The sequence below is a fragment of the Ictidomys tridecemlineatus genome, chromosome 2 (assembly GCF_052094955.1).
Source record: "Ictidomys tridecemlineatus isolate mIctTri1 chromosome 2, mIctTri1.hap1, whole genome shotgun sequence".
Classification (NCBI taxonomy): domain Eukaryota; kingdom Metazoa; phylum Chordata; class Mammalia; order Rodentia; family Sciuridae; genus Ictidomys; species Ictidomys tridecemlineatus.
This window is the reverse complement of record NC_135478.1, coordinates 204128840-204142588: the sequence shown is the minus strand read 5'-3', so window position 1 is coordinate 204142588 and position 13749 is coordinate 204128840. Positions and strand designations below refer to the sequence as shown.

Sequence of the window (13749 nt, the reverse complement as noted above, 5' to 3'; positions counted from 1 at the left end):
TTTTAAAATTTTTCATTGTAAATAGGAGTCCATCTTCATGATCATAGTGTCTCCCCTGCCAGGTAAGTATGAGAGTCTATCTTCTATAACATCTTTCTGGTGTGTCTGCTCTTTAATCATCTTGCTTGTCCTGGATTGATCAAGTCCACCATTAAACTAGACCTTCTACTCTAAATTTAAAGAGGTCAAAACATAGTCCAGATGACATTTTCAACTTTCAAGTTCAACAAAATTATTGACAAGTCCCCTGATGTACATTTGTTCTAGTCAGTTTATGTTTTCCCTTGCTGTGAACAAAAGACCTGACAAGAACAAATAGAGGAGGAAAAGTTTATTTTAGAGGTCCCAGTCCATAGATGGCCAACTCCATTACTCTGAGCCTTAGGTGAGGCAGAACACTGTGGTGGAGAAAAGCAGTTCATGACATGGAACCAGGAAGCTGGGAAGGTGGTGGATGGAGATGAGGTTCTATTATTTGAAAATAATACATTTCTTAAAGGCATGCACCCAATCACCTACCTCCTCCAGCTACACCTTACCAGTTGATAGTTACCACCCAACTAATCCCTATCAGGGGATTAATGAATTTAAGTCTCTCATAACCCAATCTTTTCACTTCTAAATTTTTTGAATTATCTCACACATGAGCTCTTGGGGGGATCCCTAATATCTAAACAAAAACACGATTCTCCTTTTTGCTTCAAGATTACTAACAGAGCAAAGAGCAGAGTTATAAGGACAGAAGACAAAATTCTCTAAGTAGGTAATTGGATAACTTGAGAGGAGGCCACTTACGAATCCACCCCAAATTTTTGGATATGTCACTTTTGACAAGATCTATTGGCTTTTGGTCAACAGACTGAAGTCCACATCATTCCCATAGGATAGCATTTAGCTGCACTGGATGTTGTTTCCTAGCCCACCCTGTAACTCTGGTTTTAGTAAGCTATTCCACATTTATGTAAAACAAATACATCTAATGTGAGGTCTGTGATAAAAAAAAAGAAAACATTTACATGGACAGAAGCATGTGGGATGTTGAGGTCTTCTAAGGCACTTTGTAAATCCAGTGGTGGTGTTAATGACAGTTGCACTGTAGGTTGGAAATGCCAAAACAAATACATGCATAGGGATAGGTCTGTATTCACCCAGGAGAACAAACGCTCATGTCAGTGAAGAAAGAGGTCCAAAGTAACCAGTCTCCCACAGGGAAGCAGGCTTCCCCCTACCTTTCTGAGCAATACACTATTTCAGGCTTGGGTTTGGATTTTGCTATTGGCAAACTGAGCACTTAGCAAAAATTAGAGGACACTGTGCAAAGTTAGAGTCCTAGAAAAAAAAATTTAGGAGTTAATTTCTGTGCTAAAGAGCAGGACAAATTTTAAAAGTGAGGAGAGGGCTGGGGATGTGGCTCAAGCGGTAGCCCACTCGCCTGGCATGCGTGCGGCCCGGGTTTGATCCTCAGCACCACATACAAACTAAGATGTTGTGTCTGCCGAAAACTAAAAAATAGATATTAAAAAGTCTCTCTCTCTCTCTCTCTCTCTCTCTCTCTCTCTCTCTCTCTCTCTAAAAAAAAAAAAGTGGAGGAGAAAGCAGCCACAAAATGATTGGCACAGGAGCTTTCTTCATAGGCTCCCACTTTCATTCCTCCTCAAGACTTTGTTTCCCTCTCTCACTGGATTTTATCTTGTATTTATTTTTCTAGCTATTTCTAGAGTTCTCTTTATGCATTTTAAAATGCTTATGTTGTCTGTCTCAACAAGCTTAGACTAACATCTTTTGACCTATGACATTAAAGAATAAAATTTTCTGCATACTAATATCACCTCTACCTTTTTTCACTATTTATTTATTGCAAATTCTCAAGAGTATATGGAGATATTGTTTTTATTTTTCCATGATTTTTAACATTTTCTGTTCCCAAACCACAATTTCTTAGTCCTTCAGTTAAATACACTTCTTTTCGTCTTGGTATTTTATTGAACAGGCTCAATGTTCATCTCATGTAGTTTTGCCACTATTTCAACATTAATCTCTCACTTATCTTAAGAGCAGTTTTCAACTGAAAACTCTTCAAACTCTTATTCTGAGGATGAGAAAGTTTATTTCCCTAATACATGCTATCAATTTGGTAACAATTTCATCTGTTTTTGTTTTGTTTTTTTTTATTATCCTACTACTGAAATAACACAATAATTGATATGCACTACAATCCAGTCCCATTTAGCTTGCAGAACTTTCATAGATTTGTGACCTCTGTAAACTACATTGTCTTTTACCATCTCTTCTTGCCAAAGAATAATCATATACTATTGATTGAATTTTTGCTATCAACATGTATTTCTCTGAAGTCAAAATGCAGACAAAGGAGAGTAAAATTATGTTAATCCTATGATTGTTCCTTCAGTAACATAATTACATGTATGTATTACTTGTTAAACTATTTAAAAATTATTAAACCCCAATAAGGCGTGTGTTTACAGATGAATAACCTGATCATTTCCCAGTGTAAACAATATTAAAATAAATAATGAATGCAGTTCAATATGCATATCAACTAGTACAAAAACTGTAAAAATATACCACCAAATAATAAAAAATTATTATCTTTTTCAATGTTAAAATTAGTTTGCTTATGGTCAAAAATTCATTGCTAAAGAAAAAAAAAAGGGTTGGAGACTAAGCTATATCCACCCTAAGAATTTTTAAGCAACCTCTGTCTATCAGTCTGTAAGAATCTGATGAACAGAAGAATGTAGGTAACATTGGATAAACTTGTATCAGAGATTTCAAAAGAAAAGGGAGCTATTTTGATACTTCTGAAAAGTGCTACATGGGAGTATAAGAAATTTTAAAGATCCAGTAATTTCTATAAATACCATCACATGTTATTCTTTCAGCTAAGTACTGGTTCCAAATGCCTTGACATTTAAGCATGTGCATGTGTGTAATTATTTTCAATCTTATCCTTTCAGACTTTCAGACGCAAAAATCTTCTTTTCTTTCTTCATGTCCATGCATTTTCCTGTTTACCCTGATGGTCTTCCCTCCCACCAAACACAGCAGCAATTTTTGTTGATACGTCTACATTTTAAAGCCACAAACATCAGATGTGAAATAATAAATGCATAGCAAAGAAAATCCTCAAAATTTGTCAGTTCAAATATTCCTTCATTGGAATGAATCTAGAAAATGAGTATTTGGAGCAAATCACATGATTTTTGAGCCTCAAATAAATAAAGGTAAGTATTTCACATTTGAATTCATGGATATGTTTAGGTTTTACAACCATGACTTTAAACACATGGCTTTTTTAATTTTGAAATTTCCATTAATTTTTACTTTACTTGCTCTTAGTAAGGGATGTCATTCCATCTCGTTAAGCTCAAACACTACAGTTCACAGGTTACACTTTTGAGTCATAATGTTCCCTTTTCTCCCTACCCTCTCCATAGTTACCTCTGGGCATAGTATACTTCCCAGATCCTTTGATGGTGGGTTTGCCCATGTGATTTGTTTTGATCAATGGAATATAAGCATAAGGTCAGTTTGCTAGGTGCATGTTGAGATCTCAAGAGACCACATGTACTCTTGCTTATTCCTCTTACATCTTAGCCATCCACCATGAAAAGAACTTCCCTTGGGCAGCCTCTGATTGCAAGGTAAGACTCATGAAGCAGTGGTGAGATCAACTGCAGCCTAAAGAAAAGGTCAACCTAATCCAGCACAACCCCATCCAATCCTCAGACCTCAGAGCAAGAAATAAACACCAATTGTTTTAAACCACTGAGAGTGAGATTTGAGATGGTTTTATGTGAATTTTTAAAGGAAATATCTGATACTATATTATTTTAATGTCTCTCAAATCATTCTCTTGATTGTTAAACAAAACCATCCAAGTGCTATTTGAGTGTTTTAATCCATATAAATCATAAGTACCTAAATTCAATATGTACAAAAATTCTCCAACAAAGAGAATTTTACATGTTCATTTCTGCTTCAGTAAAGAATTGCATTTGTCTATTTGCTGAGCAAAAAAAAAAAAAAAGTCAAGGTACAATTTTCTTTTGACCTTTTTCTTTTACTCAATTGCTAATGGGTCAATCACCAAATTATCTTGACAATAATGTAATTTTATAAACCTAATACATATTTTTGTTTTGCATGTTATATATTCCTATAAGCTTCCTTAAATTTTTCATGAAACAAACAGATGAAAAAAAATTTTCCTGTTAATTTTTCTCCTCAGTGGCTCTAAATCATTTACCAACTTCTCTATCCACACTGCTGCTGCATTGGTTGAGACATTTGTCATTTCTTGCAAGGAATATTATTCCTCATTGGCTAGCTACTTTCAGAGTAAGTACAACCAAAGAATATATAAACCTACCTCTCTTTCCAAATACATTAATACCTTGTAGCTATGTGAATACAGGACATTATCCTGATTTTTTTTTCATGTTTTATTTTTTTATTAGAGCTTTATCGTTATACACAGTAGTTGGGTTCATCCTAACAAACTCATACACGCATGGAATTTCATTTCAGTTTATGATATCCCCCACTTTTCCCTCCAGTTTTCCCTCTTCTCCCCCATTCTCCTTCCTCTACTCTACTAGACTTCCTTTGAAACAGTAGCTTACCTTGCCACGAAAATTCCCCTAGACCTCTTCTCATAGTCCAGCTACTTAACTGCTCCTTCTTCAAGATCTAATTCAAGTGTTATCTCGGGGTCCTTTTTGAGTCATTTTTATAGTACTGCCTTCATAATTAGGCTGATTTCACTCTTCCTTGGAAATTTGTGCATGAATCTATAATAATATCTAACACAGTTTCTTGCGATATTGACAGATGTCTTGGCCTTCTGTTTTAGAACTTTCATAGAGAATATGGAAAGGGTATTCACTTCATAGAGAATATGGAAAGGGTATATCTAGCTTTAATGCAGTCCATCTTTTTTTTTTTTAATCTCTATACCTCGGGAGCCTATATATAAATAGTAAAATATCTGGAGCATGAATGAATGGAAATTTGGAAAGATAGTTAAGGGTAGGTTTAGATGAAATAATAATCCATAGAAGATAAAACTATTTCCATTTAGATACAGAAGTTCAATAAAAGGCTCTTTAGGAAGTATTCTTCAACTTGCCACGGCAAGTGTTGGGCATCCCATACTGATTTAGCACTTTGTACAAACTTTAATCATCACATCCTATTATTATGATGTGCTGTCAAGTCTGAATTTTCCAATAGACTGTGAAATCCCTGAAGCCTGAATGCCAATCTCATTAAGCTGTGAAATCCTAAAACCGAGCACAGTTAAATTCCAAAGCCGAATGCTATTAGAGTATATCATACTGATCAATGCTGTTGGATCTGCTCACTCATTCTTTCAGTAGTAATAGTCTTCTCATGTGATATATACAAGTCCTAGAGCTCAGGAAAAGCCTGAGGTGTATGGGTACGACCACCTACATGTATTTGCTATGAAAACTTACTATAAAAGAAAAAATGGCTAACTGCTTTCTTTCCACAGTCTGAGGATGTTTGAAAACTAGCTAAAGGATTGTGCCTTGGAAAATGACTTTAAAAAACTGGGAAGACTTGAGCTGTCCCAAAATAAGTCCCTGATCTTCTATTATCATTTGAAGTAATGTATAAATTACACTTTAGGTTTATATTAGTCTCAATTCAATATTGTCCATAACATTAAGATATCAGCAACCCTTACTTTAAAATATTATTAGCAATCCAAATGAGTGCCACTATTATAATTTGTTGTTTATTAGGTATTTTCCTGAGTTCTGCTGTTTTTAATATGCAACTAGATTTTGTATGTTTCTGTTCAACTGTCTCCTTTAAAAACTATTACTCTTAGTGAATGTTTTGAATTTAAGAAGTACACTCTCCTTTTTTTTATATTGTATATCACCATAATATTAAGTCAGTTTAATGTTTAAAATGTATAAAGTGCTGCTGGATGACATTCTCATTACATGCTTTATATCACAAACTGTGTTACATTATTATTTTTGACAAGCTCTGAGAAATAACTATTTATATAAAAGTCTCTTAATATGAGAAATCTTGTGGATTTCTCATCAGAAGTGTATTTCAAATACATAAATATCACAAATATTTAATAAGAAATCTCTGCTTTGGGAGTATAAATAAATAATATTCTTCTATAAATTGATAAAAAAATATGATATCTAACATATACATGTCACACATTTCACTTCCTTCTATAATGAAAATGGCTAAATAATAATAAATACCACTCAAAAGTTGGGACTTTGTTTCTTCCAATTTGTGGCATAAAGAATTTTTTGAGTAATACCTATGTCTATGGATACAATTAGATAAGCATTATGTTTTTGTGCTTGTACTTTGTGCCTCCAAAGTCATTTGAAGGAAAGTACTATTTTAACATTGTTCTTGTAAATAGCATATCCTCAATTCATACCTTTCTTTGGAATTATGGTAAAAACCACTTTAGGTATTGGGGAAAAAAAAAACAAACTCTAAAGTCATTTAAAGGTGGCAAAATCAATCATTCTAAAACCAAATCCTTCCCTACACTCTCCTACCACCAGAGTGAGGCAAGCAGCAACGACTGAGTTATCCTTTTAACTGTGGTCTCCTGCTCCAAGTGGCTTGTGTTTCTGTTTCACATAGGCTAGATGATTATGATCATACTTAGCCAGGAGCTCTCCAATTACACATGTTGAAGGTGCACTTCACTTTAATGAACTTCTTTCTGCTTGGTCATGACCATTTATAATTTATAATCACAATATAATTAGGTCCTAGTTTGCAATGTATTCAGCACACATCATTAGAAATGATCTCTAAACTTAATGATCATAAACTTTTATTTTACCATTTAGTCACTGGTGCAAGATTGTTATATCTTAAACTTGAGTGTTATATGTTGCTAGATTTCTCATTGATCCATTGTTATATATACTTGTCTGGAAAAGAAGCATTAATACGCCATAAATGTTATTAAAGAGAATTTCTTATTTATAAAGACTGGTTCAAAACAATTTTTGATTTTCATACAGATATTGAATACTATGCTAAAACATAATATTAGGAAGACCACAAATATTTTCTGGTAACATATAAAAATACTTTTGCTTAAAGTGTTTTTGATATTTTAAATTTCATTTTAAATTATTCAATATTCTTCCCTTGACTTAGAATATTATTAATCAGAAAATTGCTAATTAATTGGTCTAGCAGTCATGGGTCTAAAATTGGAGATGACAATTACTTCCAAAAAAATATTCCATTCAAGTTAAAATTATGGTAATAGTGCCAAAACTCTGGGTAGGCATGATAAGTGCTTCCATTTCTTCTGGCAAGTCTGGAGTGGATTTGAAGGTCACTAGGTAGGATGCACTATGAATAAAACTGTTAATATCACTGAAACTTTTTTTTAAAACTCATATGTCCATGACAATCTGACCTCTGCTTCTTATTTACACAGCTACCTCTCAAACTCTGCTATGACCGTAAAAAATGTTTTAGACCACCTCACTATTGAATAATGATATGTCCAGAATAGTCATTAGCATTGAGTTAAATCAAATCACTTACTATATAGGGAAATTGAAGTCTTGTGTAGAATTTCCCATTTGAACATGGGATGTCTGGTTGGGACAGAGCAAGAATACAAATCTTCTAACTCCTAGAATTTCTTGGTAAGGTAAAGAGATTTTGAGAACAAACAAGGATCAGAATCCAAATTCTGTAACTCCAGTCACAAGATTCTTTCCAGGCACATCTGAGACATCATGTGGGAGAGGGAGAGGATAATGTTTTGCCAGAGCTAAAAAGAGCCTACCAGGAGCTTTGGTCAATGTTCAGCTGCAGAGTCAAGTCCTGCAATGACTCCTAGCTGTGGAGGGTGGGAAGAAGAAATGAGAAGTTTAATGAAACTATGATTTTTGCTGTTTGTGTATATTTTGTTTTCTCTTTTGTTTCTCAAATTATTTTCTCTTAATCATTGAAATTAAGAAAATTTACCAAAATAAAGTCAGCTTCGGCCTTTATTGCTTCCCAGAGAGTTTTTTTCAATTTGGAAATTTTTGCCTTTCTCTAGGTAGGTTTTTTGTTGTTATTGTTTTTTTTTTAAGCAGTTCTTTTTATTTCTGTTTCTCCTCAATTGCCTGTTTTGAACATTGCTACTCTTTGATACTTCTGTAACTGCTGTTCTCATTTTCAGCAAATCTGTGATGTCATCGGCTCACTTTGAGAGATATTAAAAATCTAGCACAAACAAAGCAACAGAGATTGTCCTGGGGTATAAACTGTTAGACTTTAACTTGCTTTGAAAGTTGTTAGTATGTGAAAAACACTGCTACTGGAAATAAGTAAATCCTGGTTTTTAAGAAAATCCATTATTACAGTTCTCCCTTAGAATTCCAAACCCATCATTATTCTAAATTCTGTGAACATATTTTAAGCTTATCTGTTTCATTTATTTTCTAAATTGGCAAGTAAAAAGGTATATATTTATGATGTACAATATGATGTTAAATGTATATATTGTAGAATAGCTAAATCAAGTTAACATGCATTACTTCTCATACATATTATTTTTGCAGTAGGAATACTTAAAATCTACTCTCAGCAATTTTTAAACATGTGAAATATTGCTATTAACTACTGGCACCATAATGTACAATGGATCTCTTGAAAGCATTCCTCCTAACATAAGAAATTTTAAGACTTTTGACCAATATCCCACCACCCCTATTCTCCAGGCTTTGATAACTACCATTTTACTATCTGAGTCAAAGTTTTAGATTTACATATAATTAAGATCATACAACATCTCTCTTTCTGACTGATCTAGTTTACTTAATATGATATCCTCAGGTTCATCCATATTGTTGTAAATGAGATAATTTCCTTCTTTTAAAAAACAGAATACTATTCCATTGTGAATATATATTTTCTCTTACACTCAAAAAAATTAAATTTTTCAGGAACAACATTTCCATGAGTATGTGAACATATGTGACATAGCAAACTGTGTTGCATTTAAAGAGGTTGAAGTGAGGGCAAGTTTGCAAAATGAAAAGTATAACACAAAGAAAGGACTTTGAAAGAATACTCCTTGGTCACAATGATTAACAACAAGGGTGCTGCTGGTTTGAGACTAAAAGGAGAGTTGCTGGGCAGATGTTCTCACAGAAGTCTTTTTGTGTAAGGTTACAGCAGACTTTATGAAAGATTGTGGTCTGTCAGAGATTTTTATAAACAATCCTTGTTATCAGACACACATGCATATGATTTTTTTTCTTCATAACCTCCCAATTTTATTATTTAAATTAAGGTTATTTTAACTGATAAAAAACACAAAATTGTACATATTAATGAGGTCTTGTGATGTTTAGCTATATATATAAATTGTACAATAAGGTTAAATATATATTTATCTCCTCAAACATGTCCGATTTCTTTATGGACAAAACATTCAAATCCTTTCTCCTAGCTTTGGGAGATACACAGAACAGAATCCTCATCTACAGTCACTCTACTGTACACCAAAACTAGCCCCTTCTCACAAACTACAACTTGGTATCCATTGATCAACCCTCCCCAACTCTCTGCAACTCTGGGAACCACCATTTGACTTTCTACTTCCATATCAACGTTATTTAGATTCCACATGAGTGAGATCGTACAGTTGTTGTATTTCTGTACCTGGCTTATTTCATTCACATAATGATTTCCAGTTCCATCCATGCTGTTGAAAATGACAGAATGTCATTCTTGTTATGGCTGAACAGTGGACTCCTGCCATTGAGTACGTGTACTGCATTTTATTTTCCATTCTCCAGCTGACGGATACTTAGGTTGCTTCCATTTCTGCAACAAACAGGAGTGAAGATGTCTCTTCAACACTGGTGTCATTTCCTTTCGATTGATACTCAGGGGTGGGATTGCTGGATCATATGGAAGTTATATTTTTAATGTTTTTAGATACTTCCAAACTGTTTTTAATCTGGATATACACATTAACTTTCCCACAAATACTGTACAAGTGTTCCCTGTTCTCCACATCCTCTCCTTACTTACATTTTTGTTTTCTTGAACATAACTATTCTTATTAGGGTAAGGCAATATCTAATTGTTGATTTTATTTATTCATAATTCAATTATTAGTAATTTTTATTTTTTATCATATACCTACCAGCCATTTTATCTATCTATCTATCTATCTATCTATCTATCTATCTATCTATTTATTTATAGTGCTGGGAATTGAACCCTGGGCTATGTGCATGTGAGACAAGCACTGTTCCAACTGAATTATATCCCCAGCTCTACCAGTCAGCCATGTTATGTCCTCTTTTGAGAGTGTCATTGCCCATTTTTAAATTAAATTATTTGTTTTTTATTACCTAATTGTCTGAGTTTCTTATACCTTTTGGAAATTAATCCATTATCAGGCATGGCTTATGAATATGCTCTCCTACCCCAAAGTCTGTCTCTTTATAGTTTGCTTAGCTATGCTGGAGCTTTTTTAATTGTTTGTATCTCATTTGTCCATTTTTGTTTTGTTGTCTGTACTTTTGGGTTTTTATATTTTTAAAAAATTGTCTGAACCAATGCCATAGAGAATTTCCCCTATATTTTCTTCCTGGTCTTCCAAGTTTCAGGTTATTCACTTAAGTCCTCAATCTATTTGGGGGTTAGTTATAGTGAAGGATGGGAATCCAATTTTATTCTTTTGCACCTGGCTATCCAGTTTCTCCAGCACCATTTATTGAAGACACTGTCCTTTCCACATCATAACTTGTTGGCATCTTTGTCAAACATCAATTGGCCTTTGTGTGTGGATTTATTTGGGTGCTCTCTACTATGTTCCATTGGTCTATGTGTCTATTTTTATATTAGCACCATGCTGTTTATTATTGTTGTTGTTGCAAAAATGGAGAATTAAACCCAGGAGCTCGTGCAATCTAGGCAAGCACTTGAACACTGAGCTATATCCCCAGCCCTACCCTCCACCTTTTTAATTTTGTTTTGATACAAGATTGTCAGAAGTGTTGAAGGAATTATGGATCTTAAACTGTCCTGTGATAGAGATGATGCCTCTCTTGGGAACTCTTTATGTGGAAAATGTCAATGTGAGACTGCCCAGTTGCTGTGATGATGCCCTGTTCAATAGGAGGTTCTGTGCCAGCCATGGACATATTCAGTTCTTGACCTTGATGTTCAGACACCAGCTACTCCGAGAGAGAAAGTTATGAGTACAAGCTGTTATTCATAATTGGGCTGCTCATACTCAAAACTTTGATTCTGATTACTTTGAAGAAACTTTCTCATAATAAATCCTCTGAATGTTATAATTATATAATTGTGTGTCTCTACCTTCCCACCAAGGAGGAGTCAACCTCTGAGACCCAGCTTTTCTCTATTGGTGTGTCTATTTTTCTCCATGCCCTCTCCACCTTAGTGACATGCAGTTCGAGGCACAAGATCTCACTAATTTGCCAAATCTGACTATAAACTTGCTGTCATCCTGACCTAGTCTCTCAGTCAGCAGTGACTATTTATGTACCATCACACCCAGGACAATACTATGCTGTTTTGATTTTAAAGTAATCTTCTAATCATCAAATATAACAAATGGTTAATCTGTTGCTATAAAATTGATTTATATGGAATGTGTTTTTTTAATTTTAATACTGTTTTAATTCAAAAAGCTTTATATCTTTTTAAAAATTTTTTTGTAGTTGCAGATGGACAACATGCCTTTATTTTGTTTATTTTTATGCAGTGCTAATGATCGAACCCAGTACCTCACACATGCTAGGCAAGCACTCTGCCACTGAGCTACAGCTTCAGCCCTCTATTTCTCTTATTTGAAACATTCTGACTTTATTTTACATTCTCTCTATATCAATTCATTATTAAATAAAACATTTAAAATCCTTTTATTTAAAGTTATTTGATGTGAGTGCTCAGATATAGTTTTGAATGTCTAATTCTTTGTAAGTCATTTAATATTGGTAAGTACTGAATGTGTTAGCAATTGTAACCATATCTGTGTTATTAGTTCCAGAAAACAAATAGATAAAAATAAAATATGAAATAAATACAAAAAGTAAAAATAGTGTGGATAGGTGATTAGGTAGGTAGGGAAGTAGATAAGATGGATATTAATTTATTTTTGTTATTATATTTTGCAAATTCAAGAGCCAGTATGAACACCCTGAGAGATAGGACAGGTTTTAAGGGAAAGAAAAACAGCTATAATTTCAGAGAAATTTATTGTGTTGAGTCAGATGCTAATGTCATAATACTTCCAACTTTTATCTAGCATTTTTCCCAGTCTCCTGGATCCCTATGTGCAAAGTCTATATGAATCTCCATGAGATTCTTTACTTCAAAGGTCTGGCCCTTAGTTAAAAACCTGAAATATGTCTCCCCAAGCACCTGCTCTGAATTCCATCCTTTTATTCATATTTCACTCTGTATTAGGAGATGTTATTAGAATTCTAGAGAGCCTAGACCAGGAAGAATTGATGAATCATTCTATCTGTTTACTGGGGCTCCCTTCCACAGTCTATTCTCTCAACTGTAACATTTATTGGCAATAAGTCTGGAAGTGCAATTATAAAAGCAGAATAACTCTCTATCTCCTAGGTGTTACAGAATGCCTTCACTATTAGTAAATTTATGGATATATTTAGTGGGAAATAAAAAGACATATATAAAATATGTATGGCTTGCCAGGTGTGGGGGGGCATGCCTATAATCCCAGCAGCCTGGGAGACTGAGACAGGAGGATCATGAGTTCAAACCAGCTTCAGAGAAGGAGAGTTGCTAAGCAAGTCAGTGAAACGCTATTTCTAAATAAAATACAAAATAGGGCTGTGGATGTTGCTCAGTGGTTGAGTGCCCCTGAGTTCAATCCCCAGTACCAAATACACACACACACACACACACACACACACACACACACACACACACACATGCACACACACCCATGGTTTCAGGATATATTTTCTAAACTGGAAACAATTTTTCATATGAAATTCTTCCATGCCACTCAAGATAAAAGGAAAACGTTTCAGTCCTATGAACTACTTGATAGCATGATTTCTTTTCAAAATCATCTCTCAAATACTACAAATGTTCACTAAACTAATTTGAACAGCCAGTCATAATTCCTTGAACCTACCATGTCCTTTCGTGTCACCATGATTTGTCTTTTCAACCTGAAATGTTTCACCACTTTTGCCTAAAAGGAATTCTCCTCATTTTTCTAGACTCAGCTCAAATTCCTTCTCCATTACAAAGGCTTTCCTGGGTCCCTCTACCAGGGGACTCCCATAATAGAACGTCATAACACTTTTCTTATTGAACATACTAGGTAATCCTCTAACTATTTATATGTATTTGTCCCAGGTGACTCAATTTCAGTGTGCCAAAAGTCATAAGCTTATGATATGAGGATCAACAATTCTAGTGCTTTCTCTACCCGAATCCCTCAAAGGCCTATTTTATGGACTACCTAGAATATTACGGGACTGTGAGAGTTATGCTTATGACAGTTCTTAGAGCTATATTTTTGTCATTATACAACTAATACAAATATCAAATGTTAAAAACAAGATGTGTATGTATTTTTTAATATTTATTTTTTAGTTGTAGTTGGATACATTTATTTTACTTATTCATTTTTCATGTGGTGCTGGGGACCGAACCCAAGTCTTT

General features: G+C 34.1%; 1 long non-coding RNA gene across 11 annotated transcripts in view; it reads right to left on the bottom strand.

Moving 5' to 3' along the window:
* Nucleotides 1–13749, bottom strand: part of LOC144375448 (uncharacterized) — a 487430-nt gene that overhangs the window by 256467 nt on the left and 217214 nt on the right. For 9 of the 11 annotated variants that reach the window (XR_013435316.1, XR_013435310.1, XR_013435312.1 and 6 more), the window contains one exon: nt 9724–9888. The exons of the other annotated variants lie outside the window; for them this stretch is intronic. This is a non-coding gene — a long non-coding RNA (uncharacterized LOC144375448). The remainder of the gene's footprint in view (nt 1–9723; nt 9889–13749) is intronic. 11 annotated transcript variants of the gene reach the window in all.